Below are 13,218 nucleotides of genomic sequence, written 5' to 3' on the forward strand. Positions count from 1 at the left end.
CTCTCTACTTCAGAGACCATCTAGTCTAGCTCTCTCGTTTTAGATGAAGAAATAAAGTCTAAGTAACTTGTCCGGGATGATCACACAATTTGTATGTGTAAGAAGAAAGACTCAACCCCATCTTCCTGTGTTGGGATTGGAAGTTCAAATCCGTGTGGACGGTCTCAGGCGGGTAAAAGTGGGACTTCTAAATCTTAGAGTCTTACGAGGCCCTCCATGAACAGTGGGGATTCGAGAAGGTCAGACTGAGCTAGCTCGGCTAGCTCGGGTATTTCCGCCTCTCCCCGGGAGATACGTGATGGGTGGAGTCTCCCTGCCCTCGAGGTCGTCCCGGATCTGGGCACACTATTGTTATCTAACAGCACGGTATTCAGATGCAAACTGTGCGGCTGAAGGTTAAGTAGGATTGAGGAAGCCTGAAAGCTCTCTTAGCACGTGAGGAGCCAAGAGGACAGTAGGCTCCGCTTTTCTTCTTTCCTCTCTCCCCTCCCCCTCTCTCCCCGCTTGTACTTCTACTTCCAATCCCTTAAGATCTTAGCCTCCTTAGGAAATCTCCCCCTCTTCCTCCTAAGGAAGATCCTCCTGCACTTGTAACTAGACCCTGAAATAAAGCTCAACCCTTGTTCGACTCTGGAACGTCCTTTCTCTCATATGAGCATCCGGTTTGGGCCAACCGAAGACCTCGGAGGTGAGGTAAGAAGACTCGGGTAGCCCACACAGGCCTCTAGGCCTGGCATTCCTGCCTTCAGGGATGACCTTCACTCTACTACCCCACAGTACCTCTAGCTAACATAACTCAAAAGAATACAGAAATTCAAGGTTTACAAACCTCTTCTCTACAGCACATCTGTGAGATGGGCATAGGGTCAAAGATTCATAGGTTGAAAGCTGGAAGTAACTTCAGAGGCCATCATTTTGTCCATATTATAGATGAAAAGACTGAGACTTTGGGAGATAAGTTAACATTAAGTTAACATTCCACAACTTGGTAAGTTACTGAGACAGGAGCCAATCCCACCTCTCCTGAGGCTAGGCTAATGCTCCCCTCTCCATGCTACACCACCTGTAATGATCAGTGAAGGTTTGTGAACTAGGTTCCCAAATCCTTCAAACTCAGAACACCAAAGATATGTTGATTACTAGCTTCTCGCAAAGATCTTTCCATAGTAAATTTTCATACAGTAATTCAATGTGTTAAGTTAAGGATTTCCAGAAGTTATAATTAAATGTTCTGAAGTGAAAAATGGATGGCATAATGCAAATACCAAGTATTTTCTGCTGGGGAAAGGAGGAGCACAAGAAGTTTTATCATCTCTAAAAATGAAACAAATATAATCATCTTAAATTCTTGGCCTTCCCTTTTTTTTTGGAATTCACTAATGAACAAGATCAACTTCACCATTAAGCCTTGAAATAAATCAACCCCAAATAACAGTAATTAGCCTGAAGTATTTTAGTATGGCTCTTACTTTCCCAATTTTCTTGACACTTTCTTGGAAAAGGAATATATTACTGTCATTAAATCCAGAATCCCCAGATGCTTTCAAATAACCCAGAGTCCTAATTCTAGCAGGAGCTCAAAGACCTGTCTCAAGAATGACTCTTATACAGATCTAAGATAGAGGTTCTAGCCTTTGGTTTTCCAGTCTGAAAATTATAAGCTTTATTCAAACAAGTTGCTAAATATAACACATTCACAATAAAGGTTAAAATTTCTGACCTTTTAACGACCAAGAACAATTTTTATATAATGCAACTTAATAAGCCTCAACACTCTTGTGAGGTAGGTAAGTAAATAATACTACCCATTTAAATATATGGATAGATTAGAAGTATCAGTAAATAATATACTCACATATTAAGCAAAGAGAATTGAAATAAAACTCTCCCTCACTTCAACCCCAAGACAATAATAAATTTAACTTTAATAATAATGATCTTTAAAGGATTATTATGATTTAAAATTTTCTCCCTTGGTTCTTCATTCACACTTGCATATTGGTAGATGCAGGACTGCTTTTTAAAGTTTGGTATCTTCTCCCAAATAATGTCCATTAGTTACAACTATCAAGGTCAATTTCCAAATGTATCAAATTAAGACATTATCCCATGAGGACTAACATTCTGCTTGGTAATTTATTTAAATTGCAACAAAAGAACTTGCAATGAGCTTCTGTCTGGTAGTATAAGTGATCATTTTCAGTGAAGGTGCATCACAGCACCACTAAGAAAAGGAAAGATGCTTTTAGTTTGAATGGACAGTTACACAAGTAGAAAAGGATGTTAGCTTCTGAAAACATTAGGTTTTATTCACACCCCAGTAAACATTAAACTTAATAGGATGACTAAGTTTCTTTATAAATTACTATATCACATTAAAATGCATAAACAATCAGACAGTTAACGAACATTAGATGTGGTCTTATTGAAAATTCTTCCAATGAGATATTTCACATTATCTTCCATTTTTTCATTCTTTTGGTTTTGTTTTGTGATTTCTTGGTTTCTCATAAAGTCATTAACCTCCATCTGTTCCATTCTAATTTTGAAATAACTATTTTCTTCAGTGAGCTTTTGAATCTCTTTTTCCATTTGGCTAATTCTGCTTTTAAAAGCATTCTTCTCGTCATTGGCTTCTTGAACCTCCTTTGCCAATTGAGTTAGCCTATTTTTCAGGGTGTAATTTTCTTCAGCATTTTTTTGGGTCTCCTTTAGCAGGGTGTTGATTTGTTGTTCATACTTAGCTTGCAAGTCTTTTATTGCTCTTCCCAGTTTTTCCTCCACCTCTCTAACTTGATTTTGAAAATTTTGGGGGCTCTTATGACCTTTTCCCAGAACTGATCCCATTGAGTGGGCTGGGATGTAGAAGCACTGACTTCCGTGTCTTCCCCTGATGGTGAGCACCGTTCTTCCTCATCAGAAGGGAGGGGAGGAGAAACCTGCTCACCAAGAAAGTAACCCTCTATAGTCTTGGTTTTTTTTCCCTTTTCTGGGCATTTTCCCAGCCAGTGACTTGAGCTCTGAATATTCTCCTCACACCCACCTTGCCTCCTGATCCTCCCAGCCCACTCTTGGGGTTTGAGACTCAAATGCTGCTTGCCAGCCTCAGGGCTTTGGGCGGGGGCAGGGCTGCTATTCAGTGTGAGATTAAGTTCAAGTGGTCAGGTGGGGGCAGGGTCGCCTCTCAGGCTCAGTTCCCTCACGGGGTTTATGCAGAGACATTCAACAATGGCTCCGGGCTCCTGTCTGCTTGGGGAGCCCCAGTCTGCTCCCACCTCCGCTGTTGCCTCCCGAGGGGGGCTGAGTATGGGGGCACCCCACTCCCCTCTCAACCCACCAAAGAGATCTTCTCACTGACCCCCATCACCTGTGGGTGGAGGGACCCGCGCGGCCGCTGGAGATCCCATCCCTGAAGTCCGCTCAGATCTACTCCTCTTGGTGCCAGGGCTGGGGCAGGGCTGGGCTGGGCTCCGCATCCGCAGTGTGACGGACCTTTTGTGAGAGGTTTGCAGGTCCCTCTGGAACAGAAATCTTATCCACTCCGCTGTTATGTGGCTTCTCCTGCTCCCGAATTTATTGGCAGCTCCTTACTACAGATATTTCATGGGCTGTGGGTTCGGAGCTAGCGTATTTGTGTCCGCCATCTTGGCTCTGCCCCCCTTATTGAAAATTCTTAACTGTATACTAGTCTCTTCTCAAATCAAATTTCAAAATGCTTTGTCTCCTAGTTAATACAAATCACTACAATTTCTCTAACAAAATGATTGCTAGTGCAAGCAGACTTAAACCCATTCAACTACTGAGCTGGAAAAATACTTTCGTTGATTCTTCAGAAGGATTTCTTTTTTCTGAACCGATATTGGTCTCACATAACAGTTTGGATAATTTTTGCAGCTGTAGTCTAATAACTACATGACAAAAGACTTCACAAGAACCAAATTATGTAGCAATGGACATATGTTAAGGATTCCCTACATTCTATATACGCAGCAGAAACTATACTATTAAAATGCTAGATAGAATGAACCTATAGTTTGAACTGGTTCTTAAATGTTCATTTTTTCTTTTTTTCCCTTTTTAACATTTTTTCCTTTTCTCTTTTTTTACTTGATTCTACGAAGAAAACACAAAACATAAGCTGTAAGTAACTATGAGTTGTGTTTAGGCTGAGATAGTGCAGTAATCCTCAAGGCCACAGCATACACTGCTCACTGCTGCTTGAACTCAGCTGGGTTTGGATCTTTCTTTGGATCATATTCTGGATCATTTTCCTCATCAGCTTCTTCTTCCCCTTCCTCATCATCAGCCTCTTCACCTTCTTCATCATAATCATCATTATCATCTTCAACAGCTTCTCCTGTGAAGTGTAATACTGATCTTGGTGCTTTATGCTCAAGTAAATAGTGATCAGTTTCAAAGTCTGCTGCAAGAATAGCTTGTGCATCATCGTCCAGGCCACCACTCTCAGGAACTTCAGGAGAAGAAAAGAAATTGAAGAAAGAATCTTTGGAAACTGTTTTTGTCACAGTTCGAACAGTCCCATATCCCCTGTGTTTTCAAAGTGACATTTTTTCCCCTTTTTTTCCAAGCTACCTGACACCCTGTGCAACTCATAATTTCTGGTCTGTCAAAGGAGAAGGGATCAGAATCATCTGGCCCTGGTCCAATATGATATGTCAACACCTCATCTGTGAAATATTCATTGAGTTCAAAGTGAAATTCTAATGTAAAACTCATAGGTTGGTCAGCATCTCAGAATTTCACTTTACTATCTTTCAAGTGCTTCAGAATTGGGTCATCATACCAGGAGAACATTGTACACTACAACAATCACAGTGTGCGAGGAATTTTTCTGGTAGACTTAACCCTTCACAGCAATTCAAGGACCTAAAACATTCTCAAAGAACTCTTCAGGCAAAATGCCATCCACATCCACAGAAAGAGCTATGGAATTGGAATGCAGAATTAAGCAGAATATTTTCTCTTGTGTTATGTTTTGGTTTGGTTTGTTTTTTCTCATGGTTTCCCCAATCCATTTTAATTTCTCTATGCAACATGACTAATGTGAAGATATGCTTAATAAGAATGTATGCACAGAAACCATATACAATTGCATGCCATATTGGGGAGGAGAGAGGGGGAGAAAATCTAAGACTTATGGAAATTATTGTAGAAAACTGAAAACAAATAAATTAATAAAAAAAAAAAGAATAGATTCATCACATTCCTGAACCATATCACTGAGCAAGTCAACATTAAAAAAAAAGTCAACCCAAATTCAGAAATTCCTTTAGAGTCTTCTTTCTCTTCATCTTTTTTCTCCTCTTTAAGCTTAGCCTTCTATTTCATTTCTGAAATCTTTTCATCATCGTCTGGTTTCCATTCACATTCTTTCTCTATAGGTTCATAAACTGCATTGATGATTTCACTTCTCTTATCAAAAAGCAACTGGTAAGGAATAGCATACTTTCTTTTGGGAGCATGAACTTCACCACAGAACTTGGCTTCTATATGTGCAATTTCATCTGAAGGTTTTTGAAACCATTCACATGTGGCTTAACTACTTTTGGCAAGCTTTCGATGTATGCAGTTGATGTTCCCATTAAATCGTCCAATCTTTCTTGAAGAGCTGCAAGAATCTGAGAATTTGGCATCATCTGAACAATCCACTGACAAACTTTGCTGTTTGTATCTTCACCAGTTTCTTCTTCCACTTTTATCTTCCATATCTTGTTGGTCAAGTTCAGTTTCTTTGTTGTCAGTGTCAACCATGTTGTGAGACTTCTGAAGATTTGAGTTTGGTGGTTGCTGTAGGGACCAAGCCACCAGAGCTAAGCAGGCTGACTCAGGGAGGCTGCGGTGGTAGTGGCAGTGGCTGGACTGCGGGAGGAGAAGAAGGAGGGGGATGAGGAGGAAAAGGTGATTACCAGCTTCCCTAACAATGATTTGTACTTCCAGAAATCAAAACAGCCATTTTCATCCCCCGTACTTCCATTAAAACACACTCTCCTAATGCTTCATTCCCCACTTGGACATTCTAGGACTCCTCAGTCAAATACCTTCAAAATGAGCTCTAGCCTGTTTTTGGACTATGCCAAGAGGCCTCTGAAGCTCCAGAACCAGTGGTTTTACCTCAGCTCAAGGCTCAGGAGGAAGGAAGAAGAATCTGGTGCCAAGAACACCATCTTCTGTTCTGTTCATCTGTAGTCTGTTTAGCAAGAGAATCCATGACTTCATGTCTCCTCTTGAGTATCTCTTCAGAGTGTGCTATGGAGCACCACATTCTTATTGATCCCTCTGGAACATCTGTGGAGTATTTTTGATAATTATCTCACACCACTAGACCTTGTTTCCTTCTCTGTCAAAAGGAAGAGTTGTATTAGACAGCCTCTAGCTTTCTTTCTGCTCTGATATGCTCTATGAAGCTCTATGCAGTTCTATGATGCTCTAGCCTCTCTTGGCTTTGGCCATTTCTTTACATGACTCTACCTGATATCTTGGGGATTCTTCTGGAGAACACAGACTCAGGCAGGACAAATTTAGGAAGAACATTTGTCCCCTTATTTTCTATCATCCTCCTCACCAGTAAGTCCTTGTGAATATCAGGCTAAGTGTGAGAAGGTCTTCATTCTTCTTCTGAGGCTCAGGACAAAGGGTTTAACCACCAGAATAAGAGGAAGAGCTTAAGTTCCATCAAGAGTTTTTACAGGGCCTATGTATTTTCATTCCCCATCTCGTAAGGCCAGCCCTATCTCCCTTCGTCACTGAAATGTGGTGCTGCTGGACAGTTCCCACTAGCTTTACTCTCTCATGTAATCCTGGGCTAAGCCTGGCAATCAAGATAGACAAAGGAACAGACTAAACAGGATGGTTGTAAGAAATTATCCTTCTTGGGTACTTTGGGGAGAATTATAGGAGATTATTGCATACTGATTGTGTACATATTAGAGGTCAGATGACTTGTATCGAAGTCTTCCACTGTGGGAGCCCAGGAAAGTCATTTAATGCCTCTAAGATCCAGTTCTCCCAATTGTAAAATGGGGAAAATAACACTTTCTCATGTGGTCACAATTTGTGAGCCTCATAATAGGGACAAAAATGCTTTAATTTCCTTTCTCAAACATTTATTTTAAATCCAAAAGAAAACATGCAAATAAACTGTTTTGCAACTGTAAAATGAAGTAAAAGGTTTGGGGGGGACATCATGGTGGGAGTAGTACTTGGGGACAAGAGATTAATTCCTAGCTCTGAGTTGCTAGCTGTATGCAAAAAAAAATCCTGGGACTTGTCGTTGGCCCTGCCACTAAATGCTAAGGACCACTGGGTCTCTGATCTGCAGCTGAACTCTTCTATTAGTGTTGCTTCCTAGAATTAAAATGAGAGCTCTTTGAGAGGAAGGGCTATATGCAATTTTTTCACCATATTTTTAATAGCATTTTATTTTTTCCCAATGATATGTCAAGACAATTTTCACCATTCATTTTTATAAGATTTAAAGTTTCAAATTTTTCTCCCAGCCTCCCCTCCCCTATTACAAAAATGGTAGGCAATTAGATATAGGTTATACTTGTGCTGTCATGTAAAACCTATTTCCATATTATAGTTATGAAAGAAGAAACAGATCAAAAGAAAAAATAAAAAAAAATAAATTAAGTGAAAACTGTATGCTTCAACCTGCATTCAGAGTTCATGAGTTCTTTGTCTAGATCTTGATGGTATTTTCCTTCATGAGTGCCTTTGTACTTCTCTTGGATCATTATGTTGCTGAGAAGAGCAGAGACATTCATGGATGATGATCACATAATGTTGTTGATACTGTGTACAATGATCTCCTGGTTCTGCTCATTTCATTTTGCATCAATGTACAAATATTTCCAAGTTTTTCTGAAACTTATCTGTTCATCATTTCCTATTGAATAATAGTATTATATCACATTCATATACCACAGCTTGTTTGTCCATTCCCTGATTGATGGTTATCTCCTCAATTGACAATATTTTACATCAACAAAAAAGGTTGCTATAAATATTTCTTTCACATGTAGGTCTTTTTCCCTGTGCTAAATGCTCCACTATTATTAAGTCATTTGATCCTCAAAACAACCCTGGGAGGTAGGGCTATTATTATCCCTATTTTACAGATGAAGAAACTGAGGTAGACAGAGATTATGTGATGTGCTCAGGTTTACACAACTAGTAAGTATCTGAGACTGATTTGAATTCAGGTCTTTCTGACTGCAGGCTGCTGTGTCACCTAGCTGCCAAACATGCAATATTCTGAGCCCATCTCTCCAAAGAAGGCAGGGAGGATACAAAGGAAGGAGGAGGAGGAAATGAGAGATCAAAGTACATGGCCTCTCCCCTTCCTGAGAGGACCAGGGAAGTTCTTTGATTGTTCCTCAGCATCTGGGGCTGCTTCATGATGATTTATTGATTAAGGATCAGAAAGGTAGACTTTTCAGGAAGAGTTGTTACCGAGGTGATCTACAAGAGAAAACAGTGGGATTGTCCATCTTTTTTTTCCTTTTCCATTGTTCTTAATCTTTAATTCCTGGCTATCTTCTTATACCTGTGGTCTCAGCTTTTCTGCATCTAAGTTACCCTTAGCAGCCTTGAGGTTACCTCCTGAGTAATCTTGAGATTAAAAATTCCTGAGTTAGTCAGGCACTGGTTAGTAGAAGGAGATTTCCTCAATAGCATGTTCTTTAGAGAAGGAAGAAGATTGTCTTGCATTTGGAGGATCTAATCCATACTTTATTAGCATAGGATATGAGGGCTTTACCACTCTTCCATGTTGTTTCTGGGAGTTGCCTAACTTTCATAGTCCAAGGAGAGGGGGAAAGATTTCTTCAGCAGTCCCATGAGACCTTTACCTTCAGTTTCAATCTAATGAGTATAATTGGCTCCATGTACATTTTATGTTTCTGCATTTATTCATGGGGTCTTGCACATCCCTTGCATATTATGTAATTTCTGTGTTGGGTAGAATAAAGGCTTTCCCATAACTGAAACCCATACTGTACAGTGAGCGATTGGTTTAGAGTTGAGCAGCCTGTTTTCCACTTTGAGGGAGACTATAGATCAAAGTCATACCTAAGCTCGTGCTTGGTATATAGTAAGGGTTTGATAGATGTTGTTGACTTGATTTCATTTTTAAAATTATTCAGTCAGGGAAAAATGGAGACTGTTCTGGAAAATCAATCACAGTGACCACCCAAGAAGAACCAAAAGTTTGGTTCAACTTTGTATTACTTGGTAGTGGAGATACTGAAAAAAGAAACCATATTTGTAAAAAAAAAAATTTGTAAAAATATATTTGTAAATAAATAATAAAAATCATATAAATAAATGTAAATGTAAATAAATATCAATCTTTGTAAATAAATTATAATTGTAAACAATTTGTAAGCAAATAAATAAAACAAATAAAAGAAATACAAAATAAATTTGTAAAAAAATGTGTAAAAAAAATCATTGATGAATTTGGAAAACATTGTGTAGTCACCTTGAGCATTAATGTCCAATCTTGCCTGTTCCATATGATCAGAGGTTATACTAAATTTAATATATGGGATATAGCTTGCCAGTAGAAATCTGATAATCTAAGACATGGTCATTCTACCCAAGCTCAGGGAGCCATTACAATATATAATGTACTCACAAGAGTTATTTACAAGAATGGACTTAACCAGCATCTACATCTGATACGAGTATATGGAGACATCCTCATTACATTGTGTGGTAACAAAATAGTTATTAAGGACAGAAAAGCCCAAGTCCTTCATCTTCCATAAGAAGACAATCTCCACTACTACCGCCTTTCATCCAACAGTGACTACACCTCTGAGAAACCCTTCCTTTGGCTTCAAGAAAATGTGTTGGGAATCCTAATTTGGAGTTGGTTACCACATCTGCTCTCTTGATAGCACTTCCAGAGGCTGTCATGGATCTAGCACTGGCAAGACAGTCTGACTGCTTGGACAACTGGGAGGAAAGTGAGGGCCTATGGGAAAATGTAGCTAAAGGCCATAGCCAGAGATTTATATTTGCAAGGAACTATCTTGTGAGAGCAGTGGGGTAGAATGCTCCCCTCTGCTCTGTACCTGAGCAGAACACAACTTTGGGATGCCCAAGAAAATGAATGACCTTCAGACTGAAAGCAGGAGTTCAAATGTGGTTTTTAAAAAGGACATATAGGGTGTTCCAAGAGCACTAGTACCTCTGGGATGAGGGTTTGCTGAACCCTAGCCATCTTTGGGGTCCACCTTTCATCCAACTCTCACAGGTTCCAAGAAACTGTAGCGTGAGCAGCAGCCACACCCTGGTAAACCATCTGGGCAGACAGGCTAAACCAGGTTGAGGGTAACTGACAGGCTGGCCTTGAACCTGTGGGTGAGTTATGGGGATGTCTACCTCAAGCATGTGAAGACTTCCCCTGGAGGAATGGGTGGATAAGAACAATTTATTCCTGTGGCCATGAAGGAAGCTGAAGCAGGCACTGTGCAGTACTTAGATCTGGACCAAAGTCATCCACTGCCTCTTGGGCCATTACCAGTCATCTTGACTTTTGTCCTCCCACTGACTCAGGAAGACAGTGAAACTGAAGACTTTGGACAACTCTGCCTCACTTAAATCCAATTCACCAACAAGTCAAGACAATAACTGGGATGCCATTGGTCCTCTTGGATAAAGGGCAAACAACAACAAGCAGTTGGAGATAAATAATTAATGTTTTGGAGCACATTATTTAGCTGATTGGGATGCACAAGAATGGACATAACCAGCATCGACATCTGATATGAGTATATGGAAACATCCCTATTATATTGCAAGGTAACAAAGTAGTTATTAAAGACAGAAAAGTTCAAATCCATTGTATTCTATAAGAAGACAATCTCCACACTTCTACCCACATTCCTTCCCCACCATAATCTCTCTCCAACTGTGAAGTCTAATTTAGGTTTCCATTGTGATCATACAGTTGAGTGACAGCATGCTCTTGAGAGTCCCATCTTTTTCATTCCCGTCCATTTTGAGGAATCACACCTGTTCATACTCCTACTATCTTTTCTTTTATATCCCCACAACTCTGTTGTGGTTTTTGCTCGTGAGTCTGCAATGCCTAGGACTAGAGGAGGAATAAGAAAGGGAAGAATGTTCATCTGGGGAGAAAACATAAAAAGGATTACTTCACTTTGCTCCCTTGCATTCCTAACTCATGTTTTTAGAAAGTCTAGAGGTTTCATCCTATGCCCAGTAGGGTTGCTTAGGTCTGGAAATGAAGATTGCAGGGCTCCTCACAAAGCAGAAATTAGGTATACCTGGGGAGAAGTGTTTTATGACCTTTGGGACCTGGCTTAGTCCTGAGTAGAAAGGTGTCCATTTTCATCCCAAATCAGTTCTCATCTCTTCTTTAAGTTTCATGTCTGATTGGTGACTCTCCCCTGAAAGCACTAATTTCCTTTAATTTCCTCTTGGATTGGCCTATGAGAAGATTATTATTTAAAAGTGAACTCTCTATTTATTTGAACAAAAATCCACTTAATATATTAATGTGAAATAAACTCTGTTGCACTATGGGAAAAAAAAGACAATTTCCACCACTATCACCTTTCATTCAACAGTGACTGTACCTCCAAGAAGTCTTTCCTTTGGATGCAAGAAAATATATTGGAAACTCTAATTTCAAATCTAAGATTGCTTCAGTTCAGACATAAAGTTGTGACAATGTTTTGTTTATTACTCTGTTACTTATTCCTTTTTCATTGTGAGTTCTTAACCTGAAGTCTGAGAATTTTTTTAAAAATTGGGTGACTATCAATACAATTGACTTTCTTGGTAATACTATGGATTTTATTTTATATATTTATTCTGAAAATATTTTGAAAAGAGGTCTATAGGTTTCAGAAGACTGCCTGAGGGGTCAGTTATACAGATAATGTCAAGAACACTTGGTAGTTAAGAAGAATGTTCTATTTGAAATATCTAAAAAAGAAACAAATTTCTTTGGAAATTATTACTGAGGTCAGAGTATAATTATCCAAAAAAATTAATTGTTACATTGGAGTCAAGTCCTTAAAATAGAATTTGGCTCATATGAGCCCAGAGCCTTGAGGGGTCCTGGGAAGCTAATTTTTTATAAGAATGCCTGATTATCATCCCTGTTTTGATGCTTAAACTAAGAGTTGTGGGGTACTGGGGTCAGAACTTTCCACTAGGAGCTAGGGAGAAATAAGAAGATAGAGATCTGGTTCCTATACTTGGGAACTCCTGGTAAAATAGAGTAGATATGGTCACAGTCTCTGTCTATGGAGACCTCTCAGGGGCTTAGACAGTCTCTGATCTTGGTAATCTCCCAGGCAAATAGGGGAGACATGGTCTCTATACCCATGGGATGGGCAGAAATTGAATTATTTTGAAAGGGTAGACACATTCTAAGATGTATGGGAGGAGGAAGAGATTAGATTGTGGGAAGATAAGGAGTGAGTTGGGGATCAAGCTTGGCTGATGGAGCAGAGTATACAATGGAAATATAAAGATAGTATGGCACACAGGCAGTGAGGGACCTGGGAGTGATCAATAGAAGCACAGTTTGGGGACAACCAGTACCTGGTACATAGAATGAGTGTTCAATAATTTTTTGTTAACTGATTGACTGATAGGCATTCCAGAAAAAACACTTTGGGCTTACCAAAAAAATACAGCATGATGGGTAGATGGAGCTGTTCAGGATAAATAATCCAAATTTGACACTAGGTTCTAAAAGCAAACTCTACAACAGAACAGATCCAAACCAACCCATCTTCTGAAGGTTCCTATCCTTCCCCAACATCCCAGCTCCTCAACTCCACAAAGAGCTTTTGGAAGCCAGAATGGTGCACTGATCAGGAGTTACCTTCCCTCCCACCCCACCTCAGACTTCATATAATATTTTCTTTGAAGCTTCTCTAATGGATTTATCATGTGATTACCCATGTTGGTATTTCTATCTCTCTACAAGACTATGAGCTCAGTAACATCTGGGATCCTGTCATATCAAAACACCTAGAACATGGTTTCCCATGCAGTAAAAGTTGAGTAAATGTTGAATGAATGAACAAATGAATGAAGGGTTAGAATGATGTGTATTTATAGATTCCCAGGCCCCACAATGTAGATCCAGAATCCATCAGAAGATACAGAAAGGGAGGGAGGAGGACAAGAAGAGTTGAGAACAAT

At 39.6% G+C, this 13,218-nt stretch overlaps 1 pseudogene; it reads right to left on the reverse strand.

Moving 5' to 3' along the window:
- Nucleotides 1-4,208: 4,208 nt before the first annotated feature.
- On the reverse strand, nt 4,209-5,772 carry LOC140523643 (nucleosome assembly protein 1-like 1; annotated as a pseudogene).
- Between the last annotated feature and the right edge of the window lie 7,446 nt (nt 5,773-13,218).

This window comes from Notamacropus eugenii, chromosome 2 (genome assembly GCF_028372415.1).
Source record: "Notamacropus eugenii isolate mMacEug1 chromosome 2, mMacEug1.pri_v2, whole genome shotgun sequence".
NCBI classification, from domain to species: Eukaryota; Metazoa; Chordata; class Mammalia; order Diprotodontia; family Macropodidae; genus Notamacropus; species Notamacropus eugenii.